We start from the raw sequence: 20,620 nt of genomic DNA on the forward strand, positions 1-20,620 counted from the left end.
CCTTCCCTCTCTGTTCCTCCTCCCTCATCTCCTCTTTCCCACTCCTCTTCCTCCTCTCCCTCCTCTCCCTCCTCCCCTTCCTTCTCCCGAGAGCCCTGTCCTGCAACTTCAGCAACTTTAAGCCCTGCATCCTTTAGTTTGAAGAGAGGGTAAGACTTAGGTCCCTGGCTGCTTTCACTGTCTCTTCTGGCTGGAGGCAGATTTTGCCTCCATTGTTTCACGTGGCAACACACACATTTGATTTACAGAAATGAGATTCCCTTTCCTCCCCCACAAGTGGAAGGGTGAAACTCTGAATGCCATGGCAGAGTTCTTGGAAAGAATCCAAATGTATCAAATCAGACTTTTTTTTTTTTAATTCAGCAATTTGACCATAAAAACTTTATTGGGAAAAAAACCCACAAAACAAAACAAAACATAACAAAGCAAAGCAAAGAAAAAAACTCACCAGCCTCAATATTGTCTCTAAAGAAAGCCGGTTCTGAATGGCCCTCATTTGGACAAAGTTAATTACTGCACAGTGATTACATTTTAAATTTAGTTTCTAGATGCCGTGAATTTTAAAGCTCACAACTGGGGTAAAAAAATAAGTCCTTCCATGTTTGGCTCCTTAATTGCTTTTGTCAGCAAGAGACATCTCGTGTCCCATGGTCCCCTCGCCCTCGATGAAAGACCTTCCTGAGCTGGAAGTGGGACTCGGGCCTGGCATACAGGGGTAGCCTCTCCCTAGAACTGCTCAGCATAGCACATGCTAGGAGGTCAGGTAACCAGCTGAGGAGTCCACGTCACAGGGACAGGGAAGGACAGCCAGCATAGGCCCAGTGTCCTTTGCTATTCTTTGTCTTACAGTTTCATTTTTTATAAATCTGTGGGTGCGCCTTGATGTGTGTGCATGTGTGTGAGTATGAGTGTGGGTGCGTATATGGCGTTGTGCATTTGGAGGTGGCGGGGTGGGGTGAGGGGGAGGCAACCTTGAGTGCTGGTCATCAGCACTCACATACTTCCTTGCGGCTGGCCCATAAGATTCAGGGTGTTCTCCTGTGTCCCCCTCCCATCTTGCTGTCAGAGATCTAGGATCAGATGTGCATTAAGGAACCTGACTTTACGGAGGTTAGCAGATTCGAACTCAAGTCTTCCTGCTTGGGCTCCAAGCACTTTGCCCACTGAGCCATCTCTCCAGCCTGTATAATTTTCCATCTGCGAGTAGTGTCACACGGTGACTGTCTCCTTTGGGTCTGGCTCATCTCATTTTAATACTTGTTCATATCGTTGCCTATGTTAGAACTTGATTTGTTTTCATGGCTGAGTCTTATTCTCCCGTGTGACAGACGGATCGTGTTGGGTCATCCGCTCTTCTGCGGTTGACCTGAGTTGTTCCTACCTGTGGGTGCTATGAATTGCACCACTGTGAGCCTTAATGGAGAGGTACCCACTTGAAATCCATTTTGAATGGATTTGGGGGACACGTGGTCATCATCTATTCAACTTTCTGAGGAGCCCAAGGATCAATTTATAGAAGAGAAAATTCAAAGAAAAACTTCATGTCTGGTCTTCCGCAGCTAGCTGCTTGCAGCACTGGGATATGAAGATGGCTTTGTCTGGCCTGCCAGCTCCGGACCTGCCTCCTGCAAACTTCCTCTTCAGAAGAGAGTTGGGATAAGTAGCCCTCAACAGGACACCAGCTGTCAGTGCTGTCACCGAGAGCTCCCATCTGAGAATAGCAGTGACAGCCACATGAACGGACTAGAAAGAGGTGAACTCCCCTCCTTAACAAGCAAGGGACCTCTCTAAGCCTCATTTCCTTGGCAAAACTTGCTTTTAAAACAACAACAACCACCAACCACCAACCCGGCACTGGGCTGATGTTGAGATTCCACAAGCTGGAGCAGTGTGTGTTGCAGTTTAAGTGGTCCGGAAGGGCTACACTGTTGCCATTTGTTTTGGGTAAGAGAAGTGGGTTCCTAGTGAGGCGGGATGATGTGTGGGATTTCCAGGTCCTGCCCCTCTTTGGTGGGGTCCGAGACATGAATCTAAAGTGTCCTGAGTGGAGCTACTGAGATATGCGTTCTCATCCCCAGGAGCATAGAACTGGACATCACACACAAAAACATTCTAGATGCTCCAAAACTCATTTCTATTCTGATTTAACCTGGGGGGAAACACCCGGGTGAATGAATTTCGTGGCCTTTTTTTTTTTTTTTTAAATAGAGCCGCATTTCAGAAGTTCCCTTCTGTATGGCATTTGTCAGATACCATTGGCACCTTTGTCTTAATCTCCAACCCATTTAAGGTAGGAATTTAATCTCATTTTAAAAAACATGCTTCTGTAATCTCTTGTCAACTCATTCTGATTCTTTTTTTAAAAAAATTTCAAAATTTCCTACAATTGTCATGTTCATTACCTTATACCTGTATCAGCCAAGATAAATCATAAAAAATTTATTTTGTATTTTTTATTATTTTATGTGTATGAATGTTTTGCCTGCATGTATATCTGTGTACTATGTGAGTACTATGTGAGTGTCTGGTGTCCTTTGTAGGCCAGAACAGGGCATCAGATCCCCTGGAACTGGAGTTACAGATGGTTGTGAGGGGCCATGTGGGTGCTGGAAATTGAACCCTGGTCCTCTGCAGAAGCAGTCTATGCTCTTAAGCACTGAGCCAATTCTCTAGGTCTCACCTAGAGAATATTTTTTTTTTAACTCCTCACCCAAAATTGGTATAGATTATATATTGGGGCAAGCAAATCCATTCTTTGAAGAAAATAACATTAAACACAGATGGCCAGTAGGTGAGGGTATTGGTCACCAAGCCCGATGGCCTGAATCCAGTCCTAGAGGCCTACACAGTGGAAGGACAGAACTAACTTCTGCCGGCCGTCCTCTGACTGCCACATACTCTCATGTGTGTCCCATCCCCACAAAATAAATAAATGTTTAAAAAAAACCCACACGACCCATAACACAAACCAAGTGGCCTGACGTCAGGATGCAGGTGGGAATATCGTTTCACCCATGAGTGGTGACTCTCCTGGGTTGTTCAGATTAAATGCCCCTGTCCTTTGAGAGAACCATCACTATTATCCAAAGGATTCTTTTCTGGTTTGTATACCTGAGTTCCCTCCTGTCCCTGAGCAATAGTGTTACTTTCTCAGACTGTTTCCTCTGTACTTCTGTAGTCAAACCAAATCCCCAACACTCCCCACTTTTGTCCTGTTTTGTTTGTAACACCCCCCCACCCCACTCCCACCCCCATCCCTAGACCCACACCACCAGGGAAAGTCAAGTCGGTCTTGCTCCTCTTCCCTGCTTGCCCTTCCCAAGACTTAAACACACAAGTGAGTGAGGCTGCTCCAGGATTCATCAGGCAGGAGTCATTCTTACTCAGGGGTCACTGACAGGCTGAGCCACCTGTGAGGGTGCCAGGCATCCATGGCTTATACAGGGTGGCGGCTCTTGGCAATCCAGAGCAAACACAGTTTCGGCTTCGGAGAGAATAAGAGATGGTTTATTCTGGAATCAAATCTGAGTGACCATGGCCCGGGCAACACAGATTTAGAGTACCCCCAAATTCCACGTTCCAACGTAGTAACAGTTCAGTGAGATTTTATGGTAACAGAACAAAGACATCACAAATCTGAATGCTTCTGGAATACATGGGTGGGACCACGGGGGTGGGGTGGGGGTGGGGCAGTGGGAGGGGCCACAGCACAGCGGGAAGCTCTGCTCTGGGCCTCAGAGTGCTGCCAGACAGCATTCTTAAATTTGGGGTTGGTAGAAGATGGGGTCTGCGCGTTCATTCCAGAAGAATTTCCGAGAGAGTCAAAAGGATGTCAGGTCGCACACAGAGGTGGGTGGTGATTAGACGGTAAAGCACAAGGCCGTTTGGCTTTGGATAGGAGACATTCCAACCTCTTCACAATCACTGACGTTTAAATCCGTTAACCGGCCATCTTAGAATGTTTTGAGTAGGTGTGGCTGCTGCTGCTTACCCCACCTTCCTCCCCCTCCTCCTCTTCCTCCTTCTTCTCTTCTGGAAACTGTGGTTCCCACTCTGACTTACTGCTTACAGTAGAGACTTTTTATTGCTGATGGAAGCAGGAACCCTCTTTGGGCATGTCCCGAAGGCGAATCACTGCCAATGCACATTGCGACAATAGAGCACGTTCATATGGGGTGTGATTCCACAGAAACACGTGACTGGACAGTCCTTTATTAGAAACCTTACTCCTCAACAGCTTGTCTACTTAACAGGTATCCTTTTTGCTTTAAATATGCCCCAAAGACCAGTCTATGCTGTCGACAATTACCTTGAAAAATTGCTTTTGGCAAAATGATGACTCTTTAAGGTTTTCTAAATTCAAAGATATTGACATTTGAAAGTTTCAGGTGTTCATGTTTTGAAACTCGATACAGGCTTTGTGAAAAGTATTTGGCAAAGATGATCAATATCCCCTCTTCTAAAACAGTTAAATTGTTCAATGTTGACTTGAAAAAGTAACTTCTTGACCATGAAATTAAATAAGAACACCCCTTAATCAACCTTAACCAATGACCGGGCTCCAGAGCCAGAAAGCCTCAGAGGCAGGACAGCTGTGTGCCTTAGGAGGACACACGCCCAGTGAGTGGTAACACTGGAAATTTATTTAAAAAATGATTTTATGTAAGGAAATAACGAAAGCTAGCTATTTATAGAATGGATAAGAGAGCAGGAATCTAAATATGGATTGCAACAGCTGTCCCTTGGAAAGATCTTATTATGCCATTTATTTAAATGATTTCCTTAAATTTTTCTTTTAGACAGTGCACTTAATTCCGCAAAGTGGCATTATGTATTTGTTTATATTTTAGCTTCATCACCCTCCCAGAGGCTCTGTTGGTGTAAGTCCCGGTCTCAGCTTATCAATAAAGTAGTTAATAACGGCACTTATTTTTCCACTTGCCTTATGCTATTAACTCTTTGTAATAAATACAAAGACCATCCATTTAAGAGGGATTTATTATTCTGAGGCTAAAAATACTTGGTTAAATTGCATAAACTTAGCAATTATATATTTCTCCTCAGGTGAAAAAGAGAGAGAGGGAGAGAGGGAATCTATTGGAAAAGCCAGCCTAAATTGATGTCACCTTTGCTTTAAAAGCATTAAAATTGGCTCTAATTCTTCTCCAACTCATTGCACATTCGTGTGTGCTTGTGGAAGAACAGTAAGAGGCAACGGAACACCTCATTATAAAATGGGCTTTCATCATCATTAGAGAGAAAAGCTGTACTGTATTGGGAATATCAGCTGATTGAGAGCAGAGGGGGATGTCTTTTTCATCAATTAAAAGTCAAATCAAGTAAATTTAATTTATTTCAAGCCACGCTGTCCGTAGGGATGACTCCTCTGGTGGGTCTTGTGTGAGTTAAAAGCAACTGTTGACAACACCCCATGTCTCTTTGACCTCTAGTGTGAACAGCCCCCAAGCAGATCCGATTTCACCGCTGCGGTGTGGTACGGAATTTCAAATTGGATGTGGGTTGTTCAGTGGACTTGACTGGGGCTGGGAAGACAGCTGGAAGAGTGAGACCTGAGTTCAGCAGCGACATAAAGAGTCCACTACGGTAGTTCACACCTGACACAGAGTGCGAGGGGTGGGGGTGGGGTGTACGGAAGAGGGGCATGGGAGACAGGCAGCTTCCGGAAGCTCTCGTGGGCCAGCCCACTTAGCCCAATCAACAAGCTTCAGGTTTTGTGGGAGATCAAACCCCCTTCTCAAAAGTTAAAAGTGGCGAGTGACGAAGGAAAGACACCGGACATTGACTTCCGACCTCCACAGGCAGACACACAGTCCTGCACCAGAATGCACACTGGAGAACACACCAAACACCCGAGACTTCACTCTATATCTACCCAGGAGGCAGCCAGTTGCTACAGATAGCCTTGGGTTTTGGAATCACAGGGTGGGATGCCTCTCTTGCCTGTAAAATGGGCCTGAGAACAAACTGAGTCCAACGTGAATTGTGTGACTTTAGATAAAACCGTACAAAGTAAAAATGATTTCCCTAGGTTTTCATTTGGAATCATGTGTTACAATATGTGTGTGTGTGTGTGTGTGTGTGTGTGTGTATTCTATATTCTATATATATATATATATATATATATATATATATATATATATATATATATGAAGTCATCTCAGAGTTTGGATTTGTCCTGCAAGACATTAATATGAATGCCATAGCTTCCTGTGACTTCTCCTGATACTCCTACTTTTTTTTTGTTAGGACTCACACAAGACATGGGATCAGAATTAAACAAATTCCAGGTCACAGGAACCTTCAGGATTCCTACGGGGAGGCTGGAGCCTCTGTATTGGCCAGCAGGACTGTGGCGATGTCTGCTGGCTGCCTAGCATGGTGCAGTTCCCAGGATTTCCTGGCGTTCAAGTGCCACCCTTAGGGCTCAAGCAGAGACTGTTCTTCTTTGTAATTTTTTTTAACATTTGTGTATTTATTTGTTGTGTGTGTGAGTGTGCCTGTGTGTATAAGTATGCTTGTATATGAGGGTGCCCATGAGTGTGTATATATGAGTGAGTGTGCCTGTTTGTCTCTGTGAGTGTGCCTGTATGCGTTTGTGTGTGTGCCTGTGTGTAATTATGTGATGTATGAGTGAGCATGTATGTTTGTGAGTATGTGTGAGTATGATGTGTGTCTCTGTGTGAGTGAGTGAGCATGTGAGTGCATTTGCTTGTGTGTACCTGTGTGGGTGCGACTGTACCTAGACTCACAAGTGGAGGTCAGAGGACCATATTGAGGACCTGTTCTTTTCTTCCTCTGAGAGTCTTGGGGATTGAACTCACGTCACCATCCTTGGGCCCAGGTTCCCTTACCCACTGAGCCACCTCTAGAGGTCCCAGGACCACCCTTAGGGCACCCTTGTACGCCAGGAAGTCCTGTCCCCTGCAGAGGACACAGGCTTTCTCCTCAGCCTGCAAGGTCTAGTGTCTGTAGGGCTTTCTTCTACTGGGTATAAGGGAACCCAGACCCTTTAAGTGACCAGGCCCCAAACAAAGAGGGCTGTAAGCAGGGCAGGAGTGTACACACACACACACACACACACACACACACACACACACACACACCTGCCTCTGCAGCTTGGAGGTCAGAGGTAGACTGAGTACTGTCAAGTCTTACAGACCATACATTAACTTAACCCTACTCCCCTGCTCAGAGAAATAGTGACTGATCTCTGTCACATAGCCTAAGCCACATAAGATATGCTCTACCCCTCTGCTCTGTCATGTAGACAGACAGGGCACATCTTAACTAAGCCTGCTTCCTCACAATGCATCTCCTTCCCTCCGACACTTTCAGGAAGAGACACCCTGCTGTGACTGGTTAGACTGGAGCTCCTCACTGAGTGACTGGTTAGACCCAGAGCTCCTCACTGATAAATCTCTTGTCTGAAGGAAGGCTTGACTCAGCCCTCCCTCTCCCTTGAACTTCCTGTTCTCTCCCTCCCACAAACCTAACCCTGGGACTGAACTCAGGCAGGATTTTGCACTTACTAGGCAAGTGCTCTACCACCGAGCTATAATCCCAGCTCTCTTTTTAGTTTTTGTTTTGAGACAGGGCCTTCTGAGTCTAGGCTGGCTTTGAACTCACTGTAGCCCAGGCAGGCCTTGAACTTTGCACACTCCCATTTTAATCCTCCCAGTACCTGAGACTACAGCCCTGCACCATGAGACCTGATTTCACTACATTTTCTTGGACAGAGCAGAAACACCACTGCAAGGCAGAGTCCTGGGTAGAGGGGTACCACGAGAACCCTCTGCTCTGTATGCCAGCCTTGGCGAACAATCACACCCCACGCCGTTAATGTTGCTGGCACCCAGATTGAATGACAAATGACTGACTTTTAAAATTTTTTTAAAAGGTGAGGTTCCCCCCCCCCTAAAATTCAACTTTATTTTTAGATGCTTGGATGGTTTGTCATACCGTGTTCAGAAATTAACTCAAACACAACCATTTCTGCCCACTGGAGATCACAAATTCAGATGCGTTAAAGAAAATAATCAGAACTATGAGTTTAATCTAAATCTGTTGGAATCTGTAGGAAAATCTTAAAGAGCTAAGATGCGTTTTCCAGAATTGAATTTCACAGTATCTCTTGCATGTACTGGCACCGCAGGCAATCTGAGCCTCTCTGGTGAGGGATGGGGCAGGCCCGGATGTGTTGATTTTTGTCTAGATTTCTGAGCAGAAATGTACTCCGCTGAACATTTCAGGGTTAATTATGACAGAAGCCGAGAAAGCCCGCGGTGGGGAAGGTGAGGGGTTTTCACAACACAAGCCAGATGAAACCGTAGTATTGACACACCTATTTTTGTGCACGGGATGTATGTTTTGTGGGAGGGAGACAAGCAGGGAGGGAGGAGGGGGGAGACAGAGGAGAGAGAAGCAGCACTTCAGACCCGATGAATAAAATTGTTTTCAAATTCGTGCACCTCGAAGATGCTTTATTATAAAAAATGGTTCCAGGCTGTGTCTGATGCCGGTGTGTTCCTCCTGGTTATTATAACCCTTGTCTTCACCTATGATAAGTTAGATTACCTTGGGATGCTAATGCTTGGTGTAGCCCAGAAAAAAAATACTAGGAAAGTACTTATAAAGTAAATAAGCTTTAATTAAATATCATTGTCAAGCATTAATCATTATAGCTCTGCTCCCTATGGAAATAAGGGTGGAGATACAATTTGTTTTGATTACGTGTGGATTTTCAACGAAAGCCTTGTTTGTGTGTTGCCTTGCTCAGCCCAGGCCGGGGCCTCGAGTCTCTCTCCTGGAGGTGTTGAGGAACATTCTGCTTGTGTCCGCAATGAGAATCAGGAGGGTTTGATGTGTAAAGTGCAGTGGTAAGTGTTTTGGGGGAAGCAGGAATCTACTCGGGGCACCTTCATCACACAGCAGTGAGGGATGCTGACCCTGAAGCCTCATCCGCACACTGCCTCATGCAGTCATCTTAAGTTCATTCTAAACCCCTGTTGTTGTTTTTTTTTTTTAATGCACGCCACCCAGAGGACCAGTGAAGTTTCCAGTCTGCTGGGCATGGCTGTCCTTGAGCTGCTGAGCTTCCCTCGGCCCAGGCCTTGCCAGCCTCCCTCCCTGAGAGTGCTCTTTCTTGTAAACTGTCTCTGTGACTGCTGCTCTCTACCATGTGTCCCTGTTTGGTTTTCTTGTTCTATGATACGAGAAGCTGGACATCCCAGTGGGGACCCAACCAGCTCCAGTATTTGCCTAAACCAGGGGATTGACTGGCTTGGGTTCCCTTGTCTGGTTAGTGGGGTTCTGGCTTGAAGCTAACCCTCTTTCCACTCATCATTTGCTTTCCTTTGCAAAGAACTCTCATTTTTATAACAATCGCTGCTGGCAGATGGCTCAGAGTTTAAGAGCACTGGCTGCTCTTAGAGGACCCGGGTTCAATTTCCAGCACCCAAATGGTGGCCCATGAGTGTACACACACACACACACACACACACACACACACACACACACACACACACACACTAAATAAATGAAATATTTACAGCAATCACTGCTAAGTCAGTGCTTAGCAGAGGGTAGGAAATTGTTAAAACCATCAAAGCCCATGAGACATAGAGGCAGCTCTCCAGCCTTCCTGGGGGGGGGAGTGCTCCCTAGTTGCCTTTCCCTCCTCCATCATGTAAATGAGTCAGGATGGCTCCTGCTAGTGATGAACCTTGATGTGGGGTCTGAAAAGGGGTGAATGCAGAGATGCAGAGATGGACAAGGGCACCTTCAAGGCATCTATAGTTTGTCACATGCGTCCTCAGATGTCTGAGGAGTTCAAAGCACTGACTGCTTCCCCAGAGGACTCAGGTTTGATTCTCAGCATCCACATGGAGGCTTGCAACCATCTGTAAGTCCAGTTTCAGGAGAACTAACGCCCTCTTCCAGCCTCTGTAGGCACCACACACACACACATAGACATATATGCAGGCAAAACACTAGTACAATACATTCCAAAAATATACTAAGTTATACAGGCTGAGGAATAATGGTAGGAAAAGAGCAAGTCTTTATTTTCTGGAATTAAACCATTATCTTTCTAGAAGAGCATAAAACTTTGTATGCACCATGAAAACATTGCAGGTCATAGCACACAGCAGTCATGCATGGGAGCCGAGGTGCCTCATGCCTTATGTGATTCGAGGCATGAATTACACAACACTCCACAGGACAGGCAAGACCTGCTAGAAACATCTTGGATTTATCATGTGTTTGATTTTGAGTTAACTTTCCACTGTTGTGTGTTTAGAAACCTTTCACTATTGCCAAAAACGCCATGATACATTCCGTTACCACATGGAGCCTTGACACATGGTTTAAGGAGCTGTGGCTTAAACCACCCAGCTTGTGGCATACTGCCATGGTAACAAAGCAGGTACAGAAGTGAACCCAGGTGACCCTGGGGCCAGTAGGAGTCTGCTTCGGTAACTGAGTTGAGGAGGAGGGAGATGTAGACAGTGACTAGCTGTCAGTGACAAAGGAGATAGGTATGTGGGATGATGTTTGCAGGGTCATGGCCGGTCCACAGATACTGATCTGCATAGCCCATGACCAAGGGGTGAGGGATCAGGTTTCTAGGGTGGCCTCTTTCTGGTTTGTAGCAAGCTGCCTTTTGCTATGTGCCTACATGGCCTTTCTTCTGTGAGCAAAGGGAAAGAAGCAGAGGCATCCTGTCAGCCTTTCCTTCCCGTACAGGGACACAAATGGGCCCTGTGGGACTCGCTCCCGTCTCTGTGACCTCTCCTTGCCTGGCACTGCCCTTATCATCTCGTGGCCATACACAATCAGATCAGAGTTAGGGCTTCCACTCCTAAATCTGGGGGCTGGGGGTGGCCATTGGGTTTCTGTGTTGGAAGTGAGACAGGCTAGCAGGTGGGATCCTTTGCTCTGCCAGTTAACTAATTAAAAGACAAGAAAATTGCTCACGGCGAAGTGAAAGGTTATTGGCCAGCATGGAGACTCACCTCTCTTCAGACTCTCTTTTTCAGTCTGCCCCTGGCCCCACAGCCTCAGAAGTGAGGCCCACAGCTTCCTTCGCCCATCCCGATGCAGGGCCTCAGAACTTGCAGAAGAAGTTGCAGCTGAGCCTACAATCTGGGACTGAGTAACTCTGAGACTCACACTTATCTTTCCTCTTCCCCACCGAGTGCTTCAGGGCCCTAGTCAATGGGCCATGGCCAAAAGTTTGTAACATCTTTTTTTTTTCTTCTATTACTATGTATTTTGTTTAATCAAATGTAATGAGGTTTGTGGAAGCAGTAAACTGAAGTTATTTTCAAGCAGGAACTGTATTTAGCGCCGTTAATTGAATCAGTCTAGTTAGTTGGAATAGAGCAGTGGCTGTTCGCCCTGGAAAGGGGAAATGGAGCTTCTCATAAAACAGCCTACTGTCCTAACACACTGTGGCACATGCACAGGCTGAGCATCCGGAGTCCTCCCTGGGTGTCGGCTCTGCCTCGCTGCAACGTGACTCAATGCAGCTCACGTCGTCCTTGGTGTCTTCAGGCCTGGCTGCCATGAAGAGACAGCAAGGGAACTCCAACTGTGGAGTGGGCTGGATGTAACACAATGCAGAGCCCCCTCCCTCCATGGTAGGCTGGTGTCCTTACTACATAAGCAGGAATCCAAGGCTTAGGTAGACGAAGAAGTGAATGGCTAAGTCCATGCCATACCATTTCGACCCACAGCCTGAGAATCCCTGTGGAATAAAAGTGGATACAAATACTCACCGGCTCCTTCCAAAGGGACATTGAATCAACTCATCTGCCCTTGACCTTGGGTGGACCTTAGCAACTTGGGTAGTCTTTTAGAAGGAGGTAGGATGATGATCTGGGACTTGAGAGGCCAGGCTGTTGGAAATTTTGTGGTTCTGTCCTGGCCTCACGGGATCCAGGTATCTCACTTGTAGCCTGTGGAAAGAGAGATGTTGTGTCCTCACGAGGCAGGATATAGAAGGACCAAACGGGTCCTTGAGCTCTTTTCCAGGGGTACTTGTTTCTATCCTTGCAAGCCCGCTCCCCATGCTCTCCTTCCTCTGTGCAGTGGTCCTGGGAGCTAGTGACAGTGTGAATCGTGGCGGGCTTCCTGGAAGGGGTTCTGGAGTCTTAGATCCATGCAAGTTTCCAAGGCCACTCTGGAAAGAAGTTCTAAATGGTGATCAGTTGCCTGGCTCAGACAAAGTACAGACAAAGCTGGAGCCATCGCTCCAGCCACTTCCCTCCAACACACCTCCTTGGGAAGCTTTCTGGATGTCTGAGGAGTCAGGGTACGGCATCGCTTGTTGGGAGACTCATCTCCAGAGATTCGGCCCTATGCCCCTATTTCTTTGGGTTATGCTTTAACTCTCCCCATACCTTGCTTTCTGTATTATTCCTGTGCAGTGATGGCTACCATCACCCTCCCCCGGGCTCCATTGGCTTCTAACAGATGTGTCCATTTCTTTCAATGAGGTTTACACAACTGGATTCTGGGCTAGGACAGAAGGCTTCTGGATACAGTGCCTAACACCCGGCAGGCTCTGCACACATAGTAGGTGCACAAGGAATGTAGGCTGAACGACGGACCGGCAGAGTGACTACCGATTTCCTTGCTTCCGAAGATGGCCCTTGGGCCTGAAGTTCTGTCTCACAGCCTCATATTATACTCAGCTGGCCTTTGTTGGCTTGTTGAACCTACACAGGATGCTCTGTGATTTTCTGAGCGACAGGCCAGTCTGATGATCAAGGTGTTGACCCATGGTGTTGAAAGCCTGTGGTCAAGTGTTAACTTCTCTTTTGAATTGGGATGATATAATCATACACATAAGATACAAGATTCCAGGGTCTCCTATAGGGGAAGAATATAATCTAGCAGTGTCTACCAGAGGATGTGTGAGGATCCAGAGAACTTACCAGATAGGGACAGAGTCCCTGATGGAAACAAGTCCCCCATGTTGACACTGTAGAGTGGAACAGACCATGGCCTTAACCCAGTTTCTTCTCAGAGTAAAAACTCTTTTCTTACATTTGTTAAGAGTTAAAGCAACTTCTATGAAATTTCCTCAAAATCTGGCCATAGGTACTACTTTTAAATGTCCCGTGGGGCCACTTACTACCCCTAGATTGAGCTTTGGAGGCCAGGAGAGGGGAGCTGGGACCTGTTGGTGTCCTGGGGCATCTACACATCACAGCACATGGTTCTTACCATGGCACACTTGTCTCAGGACTCTGTGGGGGAAGGATGAGTTCCCTTACTCATAGAAGCCCACATCGCATGTGAATCCCAAACGCCTGGACAGGAACCGGAGGGAGAGCCCAGCCTTCTGGCAACCCAACATGCTGGAATTCATTGGTATTTAGAGACACTCTTCTGCCCTTTTCATTATACGGTCTAACATTTAAAGACTCCAAAGTCACAACCTGTTAGTGTGTGGGACTCAGAGAGCTTGGGAGCCGTGGTGGCACAAATAGAAGGTTGCCTTCAGGAGTTAGGGTCTGAGGAGAGGGTTGATATGAGGAAATTCTTCAAGGACCCTGAGCCTCTGGGCCTGGTCTGTCTGCAGGACCACTGGAGGTGGCCTGCCCTGAGTGCGCCCCATGCTGTCTGAGCAGTGCTGCAGAGCGTGTATCTGGTTCATGGGAACATTTAGTGGTGCAGTGGTCTGAATCTTTCTTCCATTGATTGAATTGCCCAGCAGTTGTACCCCAACTCCATTTTCAGGGGATAGCTATGGTCCAACCTTGTGACCCTCTCAGGGTCTGACTTTAGGCTCATTACATGGCTGATACTTTGAACTTTGAAAGTACCAATTGACCTGGAAAGTTGGGTGACTTTCTTTAGCATCTTCATTATAACAAACAAACAAACTTATTTTAAAGTGTGTGTGTGTGTGTGTGTGTGTGTGTGTGTGTGTGCGTGCACACGTGAATACAGGCACTCATGGAACCAGAGCCATCAGACTTCCCTAGAGCTGGAGTGACAGACAGTTGTGAGCTCTTCCATCTAGATGTTGGTCATCACACTCTGGTCCCCTGCAAGAACCACGCATGTTCTTAACGGCTGAGCCATTTCTCCAGCTCCTAGTCTCACTTCTTACTGGAATAGAAATAAAACTGGATATTCTATGAAGCAAGAGAGAGAACGGAATTTTAAAACAAATGTAAAATTTGTCACAGTAGCATGACGTTAGTAAACGTTTCGTAGAACAGGGAGAAAGGGGAGAAGGGCCACCTGTAACCTCTGGCAGTGGCAGACCTGGGGTGTGCTGCCTGGCTCTGCTGCCTCCGTGCCCTCTGCCGATGGAATATGGTCCAGTTCCACCTGTGTGCTGTACCCTGTGTTTTTTTTAGATGATGCCCTGGGGTTTGACCTGTGACTCATGCTGTTAGCCTTTAAACCTAGTGGTTGTTCTGTGATAGAAGTGTGAGGGGCCTAAGAGTCCATTGGGGCATGGTATCACGTGACTCAGCATGGACACTTCCTCTCTGAGCCTCTGTTTAGTAACCTGGAAAAGAAAAGCCATGGCCTGCCACCGCTTCCTGGAAGTGCCACTCTGACTCAGCTCATGGTAAACACACACAGACACCCAGGCAGGTGGAGAGAGGCCACCTCACTCTTTTGAGAAGAGGAATCCCCACCCCACCCCCATTGGAGAGGGTACAGGGTAGTGTGTGTGTGTGAGACTGATCGAAACACTTTATGTACATGTGTGAAATTTTCTTAATGAAACTGATTTATTTCCATAGTTAATATATGTTAATAAAATATCCTTTAGAAAGACATCTTTATAGAGAAGAAGAGTGTGAGTTTGTGTGATGGTACATGACCAGAATCCCAGTAGTTTGGAGACAGAGGCAGGAGGATCAGGAGTTCAAGAGAATATCCTCTTCAGCTACATAGCCAGAGTGAGTTCCTGGGCTAGCCTCGGATGTGCAAGGCTCTGTCTCAATAAAAACAAGAGGAAGAGGGGGAAAAAACCCGAGAAAGTGTAAAGTCAGTCACACTCAGAGAGGGAGATGGAAACTCTAAGGGTGGACCTAGCAGTGGACAAGGGCCTTCCAGCTGTTTATGCTCTCTACTCCCTCCCCCTGCCAGGTCTCTCCTTCAGACTGCAAGTCCTCCCCCACCCCTCATTCTAATTTAAAGGAACCGCGGCAGTGACCAGCTGGGCCAGAAGAAAGGCAAGGCTTTTATTTTCAAAGCTGTGTTCCCTGTTTCTTTTGAGCAGCATCTATTCAGATCAGTTGCTCCACTTTAATTGGATTGCTTTTTTTTTGTTGTTGTTGGATTTTTTTTTTTTTTTTGAGTTCCTTGTGTATTCTGGACATCAGCCGTCTGTCAAATGAGTTTCTGGTGCCTTCTCTCCATGCTGTACTTGTTTCCTTGGCTGCATGGAAGCTTTTCAGATTGATCTAAACCCACTGCCCACTGGCCTGTTCTTGTTTTTCATTTCTTGTGCTTTTGGGGTCATGGCCAAAGAATAGTTGCCTGTACCGAGGTCTCTCTCTAAGAGTTTCATTGTTTGATGAGTCACATTTAGGTCTTTGAGAGTGGTTGAGTTGATTTTTATGCAGAGTGAGATGGTGTCAAGTTCTCAGGTCTGCATACACATACACATGCTATATATGTGTGTGGAGGTATTGCAGCAAATGTCACCAGTACATACCACTAATACATATTATTGATCAGATTTAAATAAAATCTGACAATCAGATGCAAGCCCTTTCCATCACTAAGCTGCCAGGAGGACAATTGGTCCCTTCACAGAGGAAAAAATGAAAAAGCATTCTCAGGGGAGATCTGCTGAGATCAGTAGGTACCATCATCCATTCTACATGAATGTCAATCAATCATCAATCCATCTATCAGCTTGCATAATGGTGGATTGGCAGATAACATTTTCTAAGTGGATTTCAAAGGCAGGGGCCAATTCTGAGTTTACATATTTTTCTCATCAAAACTCTGTCATCTGTCCTTTTGTCATTTATCAATCTATTCTGCCTGTCTGTCTATGCACCCATTCATTTGTCTGCACATTTTATCATCTATCTATGTATCTATCTTTGTATCTATGTATCTGTGTATCTATGTGTCTATGTATGTATCTATGTGTCTATGTATCTATATCTATCTATCTATCTATCTATCTATCTATCTATCTATCTATCTATCTCTATCTATCTAACTATGTATCTATGTATCTATATCTATGTTACTATGTATTTATCTATCTATATCTAACTATGTATCTATGTATTTATCTATGTATCTATGTATTTATCTATGTATCTATGTATCTATCTATGTATCTATGTATCTATCTATGTATCTATCTATCTATCTATCTATCTATCTATCTATCTATCTATCTAATCTATCATCTATTACCAGTCTGTATATGTATCGTATCTACCTACATACTATGTATCTATCTATGCATCTATGTATATCTATGTATCTATGTATCTCTATATGTGTGCATGTATCAATGTATGTATGTATGTATGTATGTATGTATGTATGTGTGTATGTATGTATCAATCAATCATTTGTCCATTCCACCAGTCTTTCTATCTATTCACAATTTTGCAATCAAACCATTATCTATATCCAAATCAAACACCTCTATCCATTGAAATTGCATAGTGAAGTACAAAGAGAACCCAAACTAAGCTGCACAACAAAATCACAAACTGTGAGGCCAAGATGGCCTTTGAGCTACCACTTTACTCTCTTCCTTGAGCTCTGAATGTGCTCACTCACTGCATCATCACAACAGCCCCATCAGGGCATTCTTTATTGTGCAGATAAGAAAACTGAAAGCATAGTACGTTCAGGTACTTTGCCAAAGTGGCTCAGCTAGCAGATAGTGGAGCTGAGCTTTGAACCCTGGCCGTGTTTTCCAGTGTCCACCATCCTAGTGACTGGCCACCCTCAAGGAATTAGCTTCTTAATCGATCGATGTGATGTCCCACTTTACACAGAGAGGGTGGCTCATTCCGAAGGTGCATGGGATTTTTCCTGCAATCACACAGCCAATGAGCATCCTACCAGGTCTCCTGGAGTCAGCTTCCTGACTTGCTCAGGCTGAAGATGCCTCCATAACCATCCTCCTTCAGAAGATGTTCATGGTGCTGCTTGCTGGCTAACCCAAGCGTTCTGCATCAAAATCTGCCCGGCATTTGGGGGTTAATTCTGCTAGTGACCACCCATCGGAACATCGTCTCCTCTTAGAACAGGTTTGATACAGTGGTTTGCCTTCCAGGTCAGCCTGTCAATCCTGCCTCGTTCTTAGTACTGAGAAAGACAGAGTAATGGAATGGTTCCTTACAGCATGGTGTCTCCAGGGAACTCACACCAGCTTCCAGATGCTGCTGCTGCTACTTGATGTTTGCTCTAGACTGGGGAGCTAAGGGTTGCTTTGTTTTCCTCCCTCCTAGCCCCTGAGATTCCCCAGGCTAGAGCATCAGATACACCAGCATGATGGGCAGGCAGCTGGTAGAGTCAAGGGCAGCAGCAAAGCTTTGACACTGATGGACAACAGTTACTCATTCTGACAGTGGTCCACTAACTGGTTAACCTTGAGTAAGCATCTCTCTATATACATGCCATGATATTTATTCTTGGAGAACTGGGATGCAGGGGCCTAACCTCCATGTTGATTTGAACCAGGCATTGAGAACTGATGTGTGTGGGATCTTTCCCTTTATAGGCACCACAACACAGCAGCTACTGCGGAGGGGATGATGAATAGCTGTTCAATTCTTAATTGTGTATGACCAGACATCCCTTAAAAGAGTAATGATTTTGGCCAATTCTTCCCCCAGCCAAACGGTACCTGGCACAGGATTCATTTTCAGTCACAGTTAGGTGTTACTATTACTGCCTTTGTTGTTGTTGTCCCCATGCCCTTAATTCAGAGCATGTTTCTAAGTCTGCCATAAAGCAAAGGAGCCAAACGGCGGTGCCAGAGGCAGCTCCGGGATCCTCTCTCTTGATGAAGTGTCATTAAGAGATGCCATTGATGGTATTGGCAGCATCATTATGAAGTCTGTTGGTGGTGGTAATAAGGCTGGCACATTTGGAATTCAGAATGACACTTCTCAAGACAGTGGCAGAGCTTAGGCTGGTGCAGCAATGCCAGGATGTGGCTCGGGATCTGGGAAGGGCTGTGTGTCTGAGAGAGCGAGGTCTGAAGAGCCAAGTGCCCACCTGTGCCAGGGCCCCGCTCAGCTAATCCTTTCCTGTCTGGTGACTTTGTGCTCAGCATTCCACTTCTCGAAGACTCAGTTTCCCCAGTCTTGGCTGAGAGAGCTGGCACAGCAATGTGTTAACTCTCCGCTATCTAAGTCCTAGAGGGTTGGAATCCCTGTAGGGGATGGAAGGAGCAAGAGACAGAGCTTGTACCGGAAGGTGTCAGGTTAGAGGTCATAATGGAGATGCCAGTGAAGCGTGGACCAGGGAGAAGGGATGCTGGGAGGCTTTGCTGTGCATCAGTGAAGGACAGCAATCATGAACTAAGACAGTCAGTGGGGATGATGGTGGGGTGGAGGCGGGCATCACCTTTGCCTACAGTGTCCAGAGTCCTCCTCCACTGATGATACCAACACCTCACAGGGACTTGGAGGGGAAAGCAATGCTTAAAAGAAAGAGCCAAACAAGGACCATTTACCCTCTGTGCTTGATGAGACTGTGATAATCCAGGCCCCAGGGCAGAACCTTCTTGCATGGATGAACTCTCAGCTCCATCTGTAGGCAGGAACCCTATCATTTTCTAGATTCTTTCAGAATCTCAACATATGTCTGGCCTATCTTCCTTCCTTTCTCCCTCCTCCTCTTCTTGCCTGGTACCATCTTACTTTCGTGCCTTTCAAATAATACTGGTGGCACATCTTCTTCATGTTGGACACTGGCCGTGGAGTGGGATCAACACTGAATCGCCATTACTTTGCTGTTCCACACCTCCCTGGATGGAAACCACCGGTCAGGGACCGTCTTTGCCACACTCATTCCAGACAGTGTCTGCAAATGTAAAACAGACAAAGGTCTAACTGTCCAGCAAACAAGATTCCGTGATGACAACATTTGATTTTTAAATGGGGACCAATTTCTGATGGTTGTGTTTAAGCCTGATCCCCGTTCATCCTCTTGCCACGGTGATGCCTGTCACTCAGCTGGCGCTGGCTTCCGAGTCTTTTATCTGATTCAAGTGTGCCTGTGCCTAGGGAATAGGCTTGCACTCAAAATGTAAATAGGTGGGTTACTCTCCCTCTTAAAGCTATTACTGTGTCGATAGATGTCTGGTTATGGTTGAGGGTCTGTCAGCATTTACATTAGCAGCCTTATTTTCCAAGGCTTAAAATGCCATTAAAATCTGTTCAACTTGGTTGTTCAAATGGCCAAATTATCCAAATTTATTTTAGAAACCTATTTGGGTCCTCGTTCATTGGGGAGCACACACACACATACACATATGCACACACATGCACACACAGGGCATGCACACACTCACACACACACACACACATGTGCATGTACACGTGTGCACACATAAATACGTGCACTATTATGGTTTCTTGAGCTCTGAACTCTAGGCTATGTTTCCAGGTCCACACAGCTGGCAGCTCACCCTGTGTTCGGTGTCATTGGTCAACTTGAGTGTTTACTGCAAAAGTCATGTGCATTAGTGGAGAGGCTGTAGGTAAGGGATGAGATGGTATTAGCCATTATCATTATAGTCCACACTGCCAGCTTTTTAAAAAGGGATGAAGGAAAGAGAGAAGATGTACAGAGTTCACATGGGCAGGAACTGCGTGTATATTTAAATATTATCTAACTAAACTGCACTGTGGCTTTATACGGTAGGCTCTCTGAGCCCATTTTCTTAATTGAGAAAAACGAGGTTCTGGAAGTTAGTCATACATGGAATTACGTTTAAGACCAGGGTTTAAGACCCTATATTCCAGTCTGCAAAATCTCTGATGTGTTTACGGGCTGAGGTACAGCTCAGGTGCCTGGCTAGTGTGTGTGATGCTCTGGCTTGATCCGCAGCACTGCGTGAACTGGGTGTGGGGGTCAGTGCCTGTCATCCTGTCCCTCACAAGGTGGAGGCAGGGGGACCAGAAGTTGAAAGTCATTATCACCTACATGATGGCTTTGGTGTTCCAGGCCAGCCTGGGTCGATAAGACCCTGTCTCTAAGATAATATCAACAAACAAATGGAAACATATGAACTATGAACCAATGGCTGAGGGGCCCCCAATTGGATCAGGCCCTCTGAGTGGGTGAGACAGTTGATTGGTTTGATCTGTTTGGGAGGCATCTAGGCAGTGGGACTGGGTCCTGTGCTCATTGCATGAGTTGGCTGTTTGAAACCTGGGGCTTATGCAGGGTTGCTAGGCTTGGCCTGGGAGGAGGGGACTGGACCTGCCTAGACTGAGTCTACCAGGTTGATCTCAGTCCTCGGGAGAGGCTTTGCCCTGGAGGAGGTGGGAATGGGGGGTGGGCTGAGGGGAAGGGGAGGGGGGTGGGAGGGGGGAAAACAAGGGAATCTGTGGCTGATATGTAGAAC

At 46.1% G+C, this 20,620-nt stretch overlaps 1 long non-coding RNA gene across 2 annotated transcripts; it reads left to right on the forward strand.

The window, feature by feature from the left end:
- Positions 1-3,696: 3,696 nt before the first annotated feature.
- LOC121822475 (uncharacterized) lies at positions 3,697-11,375 on the forward strand. Of its 2 annotated transcripts, none has more exons than XR_013044490.1 (4): positions 3,697-3,849; positions 5,451-5,604; positions 8,798-8,897; positions 11,061-11,375. It is a non-coding gene; the product is annotated as an uncharacterized LOC121822475 (long non-coding RNA). The 2 variants fall into 2 exon arrangements; XR_013044491.1 differs by lacking the exon at positions 3,697-3,849 and adding an exon at positions 3,863-4,253.
- Positions 11,376-20,620: the final 9,245 nt, after the last annotated feature.

This window comes from Peromyscus maniculatus, chromosome 14, assembly GCF_049852395.1.
Source record: "Peromyscus maniculatus bairdii isolate BWxNUB_F1_BW_parent chromosome 14, HU_Pman_BW_mat_3.1, whole genome shotgun sequence".
Taxonomy (NCBI): Eukaryota; Metazoa; Chordata; class Mammalia; order Rodentia; family Cricetidae; genus Peromyscus; species Peromyscus maniculatus.